This window comes from Nematolebias whitei, chromosome 3 (assembly GCF_014905685.2).
Source record: "Nematolebias whitei isolate Nwh7 chromosome 3, NemWhi1, whole genome shotgun sequence".
NCBI classification, from domain to species: Eukaryota; Metazoa; Chordata; class Actinopteri; order Cyprinodontiformes; family Rivulidae; genus Nematolebias; species Nematolebias whitei.
The window spans coordinates 52,766,334-52,778,670 of NC_056500.1; the positions used below are offsets into that span (position 1 = coordinate 52,766,334).

The 12,337-nt window shown below is 43.2% G+C and overlaps 1 long non-coding RNA gene across 1 annotated transcript in view; it reads left to right on the forward strand.

Annotated features, from left to right (window-relative positions):
• The first annotated feature begins 959 nt into the window (after positions 1-959).
• Positions 960-12,337, forward strand: part of LOC119430842 — a 30,186-nt gene continuing 18,808 nt past the window's right edge. Inside the window, exon 1 of the long non-coding RNA XR_005187921.1 lies at positions 960-981. This is a non-coding gene — a long non-coding RNA (uncharacterized LOC119430842). The remainder of the gene's footprint in view (positions 982-12,337) is intronic.

The following is a 12,337-nucleotide window of genomic DNA, read 5'->3' on the forward strand; positions in this document are numbered from 1 at the left end:
TCAAGGATAAACACCCCCACATCATGATGCTGCTACTGCCATGCTTTTAGCACAACGCTGATAGGTTTGTACCAAACATGTTGTCTTTGGTGGACAGAAAGATCATTTTTAGTCTGTGTTCAGGGTTTGGGATTTACTTTCAGGGTTTTCACTACCATTATTTAAGAAGGGCGCCCCGCCTACCAAGTCCCCTACCCCCACGCAGCTCCGCCACTTCCAGACGGGGAGCAGAGGTTATAGCAGCTCAGCTCAGACTCTAAACTGCTCGCAATACAAACGTAACGCTCTATTTCTCTCACAAACACCCCACCCCCGTTGACAAAAAAACCCTAAGACACGAGCGCCCTCCCAAGGCAAGTAACCTAGGGGTAACACTGACTTTTTTTATATACTACCCCCGATCTATATTCCTTCATATCTTTGTTTCTGACCTGTGTGGAGAATTTTTTGGACTTCATGATGCTTCTTTCTAAGCCTCTGTGTTGAATCATTTTTTATACTAAGCCTGTTATACTGAGCCTACAAACCTTTTTTCATTTGTTGTACTGTTTCAGATATACATTGATAGGCTGATATCTTTAAAGTAAAATAAAAATGTATGTGCATTTCTGCATTATTATAGGGTTAAACAGTGTCTTTGGTATTTGTAAAGACTAAGATTGATTGACTTGCAGTCATTTATGAAGGCACATCATTCTGTTACAGTGTATTGTAGGTCAAACAAACCATACCAGAAGAATTCTCCATTCCAAATTGATTTTTATAACACAAGGAAACGTTTTCAAGACACTTCTTAAAATTTAAATTCATTCTTGCGTCTGCTGACTGAAATATGTGTCCCTTATGTCTTGACAGATTTTGCACAGTACAGGACTGGAGTTTCAGCACCAAGTTCAGGAAGCTAAAGACCTGGATCAGCTGATCAAGATCCACTACAGATATTTGGCAACTATCCATGACCGCTGCCTGTTGAGGGAAAAGGTAAATAAGCTGAGTTGAGGTGAAAGGATGCGTGTCTACAGGAGCAAAATTAAAACTTGTAAAAATGTATTTTTTCATTCATTCAGCCTTTATGTAGACAGGTAAATCCCATTGAGCCTCAAGGACTCATTTACAAGAGAGACCTGATTTCAACAAAGAAAGATGACAACAGTGTACAACAGCGACAACACTAGACAGTTATAAGAGGCATACAGATATATATATATATATATATATATATATATATATATATATAATTTTTTTTTTATTTTTTATTTTTTTTTTTACAAATTAAAATAAGATGACAAAAAAGTAACAACAGCTAGATTATAAGGCGACTGTAGAAAACTAAAAACAGGAACATGTCTGCATTGGTCCCTGCCAGGAGTCCAACAGATTCTTAAAGCCACTTAGAGAGGTCAAGGTCGAGAGCTTCAGGTCTTTTTACAAGATATTCCAGGAAACAGGAGCGGAGTAGGAGAAGGTCCTTTTGTCTAGTTCAGTCCTCATTGAGGGAACACTGCAGGTAATGATGTCCTGAGAGCGCACGCTGTAGCTGCACTCACACAGAGACATGGAGGAGATGTATGAAGGCAGCAGACCAAGGAGTGATTTAAAGATGAAAATGTACCAGTGAGAGAGTCTGCGTGAAGTTAATGGTGACCAGTTAACCAGTGAATACTGGGTGCAGTGGTGGGTACGGTAGTCACAGCCAGTTATGAATCTTAGTGCACCATGATAGACAGCATCCAACATCTGCAGCATCCAACATCTGCAGGGTTCTTGTAGGAGCGTTCATGTAAATAATGTCACCGTAATCAATGGAGGGAAGGAAAGTCACAGATACAAGGCGTTTCCTAACATTCAGGGTTAGACAGGATCTGTTTCTGAAAAAGAAACCCAGTTTAATCCAACAATTTTCAGTCAGGTCATCTGGACAGTTTCTTTTTTTGCTGAAATGTTTCTCCTTCCATCCGGAAGACTTCATCAGTCAAGGAAACACACAACACAAAACTGATTCTTCCCCCAAGCAGCTTACTCCAAAGTGGAACAAACCTGTTATGTTGGCGCTAAGATGGTGTTTTTGGCACGCCCCCTACTCTGGTGCCAGCCCTCTTCTTCATCGACAGGCATGTCAAACTGGTTCAAAACCAAACATGTCCATGCTCAATAATCCAGGTATACAATCCAACAATTTTCAGTCAGGTCATCTAGACAGTCTCTTTTTTTGCTGAAACTTTTCACCTTCCATCCGGAAGGCTCATCAGTCAAGGAAACACACAACACAAAACTGATTCTTCCCCCAAACATCCATCCATCCATTATCTTACGCTTATTCCATAGTCGGATCGCGGGGGCAGCATTTTGAGCAGGGAGGCCCAGACATCTCTTTCCACAGCCTCTTCCAGCTCTTCTGGGAGGATTCCAAGGCGTTCCCAGGCCAACCGAGAGACATAGTCTCTCCAGCGTGTCCTGGGTCTTCCCCGGGGTCTCTTCCCAGTTGGACATGCCTGAAGCACCTCCCTAGGGATGCGCCCAGAGGCATCCTTACCAGATGCCCGATCCACCTCAACTGGCTCCTCTCTACGTGAAGGAGCAGCGGTTCTACTCAGAGTCTCTCCCATATAACTGAACTTCTCACCCTATCTCTAAGGGAAAGTTAATTCAATTAAATTCAGTTTATTTAAATAGCACCAAATCACAACAAAGTTGTCTCAGGGCACTTTACAGGAACATTCACATAAAAGCCAATTAGTAAAGTTCTCTATCTAAGGAATCCAGCAGACAAGTTGATTCTTGGCTTCATTGCAGTCTCCCATCCTGAGCAAGCACAGTGGAGACAGTGGAAAGAAAAACTCCATTTTAAAAGGAAGAAACCTCCAGCAGAACCAGGCTCAGGACAAGCAGCCATCTGCTTTGATCGGCTGGTTTGAAGTCCAGCTACCCTGTGGAGAAAACTCATTTCAATCCCCTGTATCCGTGATCTCATTCTTTCGATCACTATCAAGAGATCATGACCATAGGTGAGGGTAGGAACATAGACCGACTGGTAAACAAAGAGCTTTGTCTTACAGCTCAGCTCTCTCTTCAAGTCAAGTCAAGTCATATTTATTTATAGAGCACAATTTAAAACATATAGACTGTTATCAAAGTGCTTGACACTAAGGGTAACACTAAGAAATAAAAAGCAGTAAGAATATACCTTAAAAAATTAAAACAACAGCATTAAAATGAAGACATGGAACAAGATATACTAAATCAACTCACACAGTATGAAACGCCAGAGAGAACAGATATGTTTTTAGCAGGGACTTGAACACAGGAAGGGAGGTGGCATGCCTAATGTTGGGGGGTAGGTTGTTCCACAGTTTGGGACCCATGACTGAAAACGCCCGATCTCCTCGGAGCTTCAGTCGTGTTTTTGGAACAACCAAAAGCAGCTGATCGGATGATCTCAAAGCCCGAGAGGGAACATATGGTTCCAGTAGCTCAGAGAGGTAGATTGGTGCGAGGCCATTTAGGCACTTATAGGTCAGGAGGAGAATTTTGAAATCAATCCTAGTTCTCACAGGAAGCCAGTGTAGGGAGGACAGAACTGGTGTGATGTGCTCATACCTCGGTGTACCGGTTAAGAGCCGAGCTGCAGCATTCTGGACGAGCTGTAGCCGTGAGATAGAGGCCTGGCTGACCCCAGCATACAGTGAATTACAATAGTCCAGGCGGGTTGTGATGAATGCATGGACTAGTGTCTCAAGGTCGGGTCTAGACAGCACTGGCTTGAGCTTAGCTACCTGCCGCAGTTGGAAGAAGCTTCTCTGCAGAACCGAACTGATTTGTTTGCCGAACTTAAAATCCGAGTCAAAAACCACTCCGAGGTTTTTAACAGAGTGCTTCAGATAAGGCTGAAGGGGGAGTCCAGGTTCACAGGATAAGAGGCGACAGCTGAGCTAGGGCTAAAGACAATGACTTCAGTCTTCTGGTCGTTAAAACTTGGAAAATTTGAAGCCATCCATGTCTTAATGTTGTAGTATGACATATCCTGAGATATATTCATACATTAAACGGGTTCACTCATCTTTCTGGACTGGATGATGTCGTGCTTTGAATTTAACAGAAATGTGGACGTGAGACGTTAATTATCTTTGACTCACCAAGCGAGTGGGTCATTTATTAACAGAATCAAGTTTAACACATCACACATTTACATTAATTTGGCAGAATATGAAAACAACAACATAATTAATCAGCTTTACAACCAGGAAAACCATACGGCCATGATTTTCCGTTGCTTCACCACAGACATTAATGAAAACATCTAGATTAATTTTCTAGCAGAAAGGAGAGTTTAAAGATGGAAAATTGAGATTTATCTTACAGAGAGATGTGTGAGGGAATTTGTCTGTTTTAACCAGAACGTGCACGCTCCTTCGGAAATCAGCTTGTCCAACAGTACACTTTTGGTGAAGGTCGACTTTTACCTTTTCTGAAGATAGATCAGTTCCGGCGTAGAGTCTCACTTCCAACCACTGTTCAGCGTCTCAGTGAGAACAGCTAAATACCTCGAGAGCCGTGCGAGGTTATCCAAACAGAAGTTATAATTCCCAAAATCGTCTCTGGTTCAGCTTGATTGGTTTAGCAGCATCCATGAATGCCTGCGTTTTGCATTCAGGAACTCCCAAACTCTCTGCATTCTGGATTCCAAAACTCCTGAACTCTCAAACTCTGAACTCTACTGTTGAACTGGGAAGTTGCCACATTTAAATGGGCTCTACTTCCGGTTCATTTGAGAGCTTTTTGATTGGTGGATGGACCAAAGCAGAGGTGTGGTTTGTGATGTAAGGTGTTATTAAAAGTCAAGGAAAAGATTCAAATTGTTTAAGAACAGACAGAAAGATATCATGGCAAAACCAGACTTCGTGGAGCCACCTCTCCTGTTTCTCGCTGTAAAAGTTAAACATGACATTTCTTTTCAGTAAACTTTCTAGTTGACCGAAGCTTGAACTTTAACACACTTACAACTTTGCTCATTGAAGACAGAAAATCAAGAAATGCATATTAACCTGATTTCTTCTTTGAATGAGGATTAAGGATCATTATTTACTGTTCCACAGTTAATAAAAAATGAGTAGTTCACTTCAACATGTAAACATTGTTTGAACTAACACAATTTGATTATCAAACATTTGTAAAATAGTAATGATCGTAGAGAATTGTCTTTTCCACTTGATTAATTCAAGAAAGAAAGTCTCAGGATGGGTCAAACTGTATTTCTGGATTCAAATCAATGAAATGACAGTTTCTGTCCATCTGGTCAGTTTTGACATCAGGCCTAGTCCACTACAATGTCGTCCAGACATTTGAGGAGAGGGTGGACGGAACAAGCACTGGCTGGTTTCAGTGGCAGGTAGATCTGACAGTCATCGGTGTAGCAATGGAATGGAATACCATGTTTTCTTAGGATCGACCCCAGCGGAAGCAGATAAAGCGAAAATAGAAGGGGTCCGAGAATCGAGCCCTGCGGGACACCGCAGGAAAGAGGCATTGAAGTGGATAGATTTTTACCCACCTTCACACAAAAACTCCTGTCAGAGAGGTATGAGCGGAACCAGTCTAATGCAGCACCTGTAATCCCAACCCAGTGTTCAAGCCGAGAGATGAGGATACTGTGGTCAACAGTATCGAAAGCGGCAGTAAGATTGAGGAGTACAAGAGCCACAAAATGACCAGAATCATTTGCTGTTAAAATGTCATTACAAACCCTAACCAAAGCTGTTTTGGTGCTGTGGAGCTGCTTGAAACCAGACTGAAAGACCTCAAAGATTTTGTTCTCAGTTAAAAACTGATTTAACTGAGTAAAAACTACTTTTTCCAGGATTTTGGACAGTAAGGGGAGTTTTGAGATTGGTCTGTAATTTGAGCAGGCTGAAGGGTCAAGACCAGGTTTCTTAAGTAACGGTGTGACTACTGCATGTTTGAACGGCTCTGGGACCACGCTTGTAGCAATACTACTGTTTAGTATTGTTAGAACAGCAGGCCCAATCGCTGGTAGAACCTGTTTGAACAATGCTGCTGGGATGGGGTCCAATGGTGATCCTGATGGCTTCATGTGACCAGCAACTTTGTTTAACAATGGGAGTGTAATTGGTTTGAATTGCCTGAAAGTAGCAGAACACGAAACAAAAGCTGATGGGTCGACTAAGGAGCGGGGGATGGAGGCCCTGATCAACTCCACTTTGTTAACAAAGAATTTAGTGAAGTCATTGCAGGTGTCAACAGATGCCTCCATACATGAATATGGACCACCACAATGGACCGGTACAGAGTCTGCAATACTGCAGATGCTGCACCAATTCATCTGTCAACCTCACGCTTCATTCTTCCCTCACTCGTGAACAAAATCCCGACATACTTGAACTCCTTCACTTGAGGCAGAACCTCACCTTCGACCTGAAGAGAGCAATCCACCCTTTACCGGTTGAGGACCATGGCCTCAGATTTGGAGGTGCTGATTCTCGTACCATCCGCTTCACACTCGGCTGTGAACCGCTCCAGTGAGAGCTGAAGATCACGGCACAATGATGCCAACAGGACCACATCATATGCAAAGAGCAGAGATGGAATCCTGAGGCCACCGAACTGGAAACCCTCCGCCAGCTGGCCGCACCGAGAAATTCTGTCCATAAAAGTTATGAACAGAATCAGTGACAACGGGCAGCCCTGGCGGAGTCCAACTCTCACCCTGAAGGGGTCAGACTTACTGCCGGCAATGCAAAGCAAACTCTCGCACCGCTTGTGTAGGGACTGAACAGCTCCTAACAATGGGTCTCCAATCCCATACTCACGGAGCACCCCCCACAGTGTACCCCGAGGAACATGGTCGAATGCCTTTTCCAAGTCCACAAAACGCATGTAGACTGGATGGGCAAACTCCTATGACCCTAGGTCCCTAGTGAGCGTAAAGAGCTTATCCAGTGTTCCACAGCCAGGACGGAACCCACATTGTTCCTCCTGGATCTGAGGTTCGACCAACGATCAGGCTCGCTTCTCCAGTACCCTTGAATAGACATTACCAGGGAGGCTAAGGAGAATGATGCCCCTATAAACAGCTTACTCCAAAGTGGAACAAACCAGTTATGTTGGTGCTAAGATGGTATCTTTTGCACGCCCCCTCCTCTAGTACCAGCCCTCTTCCTCGTCGACAGTCATGTCAAACTGGTTCAAAACCAAAAAAGTCCATGCTCAATAATCCAGGTATACAATCCAACAATTTTCAGTCAGGTCATCTGGACAGTTTCTTTTTTAAACCTAGTTTAACTTTCAGTTTCTTTACTAGGTTTTCCACGTGGAGCTTAAAAGAGAGATGCGAGTCGAACAAGATACCCAAATATATATAGGGATCAACAAACTCAATAGGGACACCATTTGAGGATAAAATCTGAGGAAGAACTGCTGGGACCGACTTCCTCTTTGGAAAAAAAGCATCCCTTTGGATTTATTGACATTTAAGACAAGTTTGAGGTGGAACAAATCTGTCTGGATGATGTCAAAGGCGGATTGCAAAAGCTGGAAAGCCTTAGCAACTGTTTTAGCTCAACAATAAACAACTGTTTCATCAGCATAGAAATGTAAGGATGCATCAAGGATGCTCTGACCTACATTACCTATGTAGATTGTAAAGAGGGCGGGTCTTAAAACTGAGCCTTGTGGTACACCATTGTTGACTGTTAAATAACTGGAGGAAGTACCATTATGTTGAACACATTGCCTCCGATCTGAAAGATAGTTAGAGAACCAACCAATGGTGTGTTCTGAGAAACCAATTTCTGAGAGTTTATGACACAAGATGTTCTGATCCACAGTGTCAAAATCTTTAGACAGGTCTAAGAAAAGTGCAGCACAATATTCCTTAGCATCCAGTGCTTCAACCACGTCATTAAGAACCTTCAGTGAAGCAGTGGTTGTGCTATGTTGTTTCCTGAAACCAGATTGATGGCGAGGTAAGATGTTAAATGAGTCCAGGTAATTTTTGATTTGAGAGTTTATCAGTTTTTCTAGAACCTTGGCTAAAATGCAGAGTTTATAGATTGGCCAATAGTTGTTCAGTGAGGTGGGGTCACCTCCCTTCAGCAAAGGAATACCAAAGGCTGTTTTCCAAGCATCTGGAATGAAGTTTTGGCTTATGGACAGGTTAAAGATGTGGGTCACAGGGACTGTGATGATATGAGCGGCCAGCCTTTTAACAGTTTATTTACCTCACTAACTGAGAACAGAGAAAAAGAGAAGGTGTGATTAACTGAGGACTGACTTGTGAAGTGGCTGATTTTCCATTAGTAACTGAGTCAAGTCAAGTCAGCACATTTAAAACTGTAACTGTTATCAAAGTGCTTACCAAAAAAGATCACAGCATCAAATATTAATAACAACATATTACAGCAACATGAATAAAAGCATAAAAACAATTAAATATAATGAGAAACAATGAAATACTAAATCAAATCACCCTGCGTTAAATGTCAGGGAGTAAAAGCAAAATGGATGAACACAATCATCAACAATGAAATACCAAATGAGATCACACTGTGTTAAATGCCAATGAGTACAGATGTGTTTGAGGAGAGATTTAAAAATAGAGACTGAGGTGGCCTGTCGAATGTTGATGGGCAGATTGTTCCAGAGTTTAGGGCCCATGACTGAAAACGCCCGTTCTCCTCTGAGCTTCAGCCTGGTTTTTGGTACGGCCAAAAGCAGCTGGTCTGATGATCTCAAGGCCTAAGGAGGAGTATAAGGATGAAGGAGGTCGGAGAGGTATGAGGGTGCAAAGCCATTAACACACTTAAATGTCAGCAGAAGAATCTTAAAATCAACTCTGACACGCACAGGAAGCCAGTGAAGAGAGGACAGAACTGGAGTAATGTGCTCAAACCTGCGAGTTCCTGTTAGTAGCCGAGCTGCAGCATTTTGGACAAGCTGGAGATGTGAGAGAGAGACCTGACTGACCCCAGCATAAAGAGAGTTACAGTAGTCCAGCCGGGTTGTAATAAATGCATGGACTAATTTTTCAAGGTCGGATCTGGACAGGACAGACTTGAGCTTAGCTATCTGCCTTAGTTGAAAGAAGCTTTTTTGAAGAACATAATTAATCTGTTTATTAAACTTAAAGTCTGAGTCTAAAACTATCCCGAGATTGGTAACAGACTGTTTTAGATATGTCTGAAGGGAGTCCAGGTTTGCAGGATCAGTGACGGTGGCAGAGCTAGGATTAAACACAATGACCTCAGTCTTCTGATCATTAAAACTCAAAAAGTTCACAGCCATCCAAGTCTTGATGTCATCAAGACATTTTAACAAAGGGCGAATGGAGGAGGAACTGTTAGGTGTTAACTGCAGATAAATCTGAGAGTCATCAGCATAACAATGAAAGGAAAGACCATGTTTCCTCAGGATAGACCCTAAGGGGAGGAGATGCAAAGAAAACAGAAGGGGTCCAAGAATGGAGCCTTGTGGGACCCCGCAGGAAAGAGGCACTGAAATAGATATTGTTAGCAAAATTAACACAGAAACTCCTGTCGCTCAGGTATGAATGGAACCATTCTAACGCTGCACCAGTAATCCCAACCCAGTGTTCTAGCCGGGATAAAAGGATACTGTGGTCCACAGTATCAAATGCAGCGGTAAGGTCAAGGAGTACCAGGACTACAGACTGACCAGAGTCATTTGCCAGAAGAATGTCGTTGCAGACCCCAACTAAGGCTGTTTCGGTGCTGTGTAATTTCTTAAAGCCAGACTGAAAGATCTCAAGAATAGAATTTCCTCTCAAGAACTTGTTTAATTGAGTGAAAACTATTTTCTCCAGGATCTTAGAAAGAAAAGGAAGTTTGGAGATGGGTCTGAAGTTTGAGCAGATTGAAGGGTCAAGTCCGGGTTTTTTTATTAAAGGAGTTACCACTGCATGTTTAAAAGCGTCAGGAACTACACCTGTAGCTATACTGCTGTTTATAATGTCACAAACAGAGGGTCCAATGGAGGGTAGGACTTGTTTAAAAAACGATGCAGGGATGGGGTCAGCAGGGGAACCTGAGGGTTTCATATGACCAATGACGTCATTTAGAAATGAGAGGGAAATGGGTTCAAACTGGTTAAAGTCTGATGTGGAGGGGACAAAGACAGAGGGATCAGCTGTGGTGTGAGGAATCAGTGACCTGATCGACTCAACCTTTTTAACAAAGAAATTGGCAAAATCGTCACACGTAACTGCAGAGACCTCCCTGTTGGCAGACTGAGGCATGGTTAAAATGGTGTTAATGGTATTGAAAAGTACGCTGGGATTGTGGCTGTTTGAGGCGATGATTTGGGAGAAATATTTGTTTTTTTATCTGATTTAATAGTGGCCTGGTACTCTTTGTAACATGATTTTAGCATGATAAAAGAAACGTGAAGTTTGTCGACCTTCCATCTACGTTCGGCTTTCCTGCGTTCACATTCGGCTGCTCGAGTGATCTCATTCATCCAAGGGTGTGGAGTGTGCTTTGGATGCCTAATTTTTAATGGTGCAACTAGGTCAAGCACCTTATCACAGGTCTCTTGATGTACAGTGACTAGCTCATGGGTGTTGATGGAAGAGGATTCAGAGACAGAGAGAGAGTTTTTAGTAAAAGCAGAGGAAAAGAGCGCAGCAGTGGAAGGGTTAAATATTCGACAAGGCCTTGCTGGAGGGGGAGGGGGTTTGGACTCATTGACAAAAGAAGTGTTGAAAGAAATGGGTTTGTGGTCAGAGAAAACTGCATCCCCAATTTCTAACTCAGAAACAGATAAACCAAAGGTTAATACTAAATCCAGTGTGTGGCCATGCTAGTGAGTTGGTCCTGCAACATTCTGTACAAAATTCAGAGACTGGATCAGATCTAGAAAGTCCTGAGTCAGCGGCTTTTCAGGGCAACAGACATGTATATTGAAATCTCCCACAATCAAAACCCGATCATATCTGAGCAGAATCCAAGTTAAAAAGTCAGAGAGTTCAGCCATGAAGTCCTTATTATATTTGGGTGGCCTGCATAACACAGCAGAAAAAACAGGATTTGAACGGCCCACCTCAAAACACAGCAGTTCGAAGCTCAAAAAATTAGCTGGTATCTGTACCAGTTTACAGTTCCATCGTTTTTTGAAAATAGTTAATAATCCACCACCTTTGCCTGATATTCTCGGAGCATTAAAATAGGAACAGTCCGGTGGTAAAATTTCTGACAGGGCCATGAACTCACCACAGGAGAGCCACGTCTCAGTCACGCAGAAGATGTCCAGACCGGTGGAGGAGAAAAAGTCCTTCAAGATGAAAGTTTTATTAGCCAGAGATCTGGCGTTTATCAGTGCAATCCTTGTAGAAATCACAGCAGGAGAAGTTGTCCATGAAGTTAAGACCAGCAGTCTCAGATTTGTGGAGTTCGATCCACGACTCCAACGACCGGAAGCTCAGCCGCAGCGAACAGGTCTGCTGTGGAAGCGCGACCCAACCCGTGGGACCGGAAAGGACTCAGGTGGATCGGCGCAGCGCCAGGACAGGCGATTTAAGATGTGGTCCTCGGTTGAAGAGGAAGCTGCAGCAACAGCCCGGCAGGCTTTGAGCCTCACAAGACGGCCGGCCCGTTTTCCACGGCGCCTGGAGCGATGTCTTGGAGCGGGCAGGATACCACGGCGGAGATGAACAGGAACGTCTTCAAGCAGAGTTGGGGGTCCAAGAGGGGGTCCAGAGTTACGATCATTATAATCAAACAAAGCGAGACTGGTGGCAGATAGTCGGAGATTTAGGAGTTGATGACGTTCATAAACTAGCAGTGAGTCGATGTTGTAGGTGAAAAATGACAAAAACAGAAAAAACACCATCACTGCAGACAGACGTGGAGGGCAGGCCATGCACAGCGGCACCATCTTCCCGGGGGGGAAAAAAAGAACTAGAAGCAACAAAATGTTTGTCGAAACAGTTCAGGATCTCGTGCTTATTTGACACAGGAACAGCGTTAATGAGAAGTTGTGATGGGAGGTCAGATGATTGGGGTGTGCCTGAGAGAGATTTGATGGTTTTCCAGAATCTTTTAGGGTCATTTAGATTTTTGGAGGTCTGAGATAAGAAATAGATATGTTTTGCAGCTTTGATGGAAGTTGTGCATTTATTCCTCATCTGTCGAAAACTCAACCAATCAATGTTTGAGCCAGATTTTCTCGCTGCGGTCAAAAGATGATCTCTCCTGTGCAGGAGGTCAGCTAGCTCTGGAGTAAACCAGGGGCTGTCTCGTCCCTTTATTCTGAACTGACGAAAAGGAGCATGTTTGTTCACAAAATAAATGAAACTATTATGAAAATA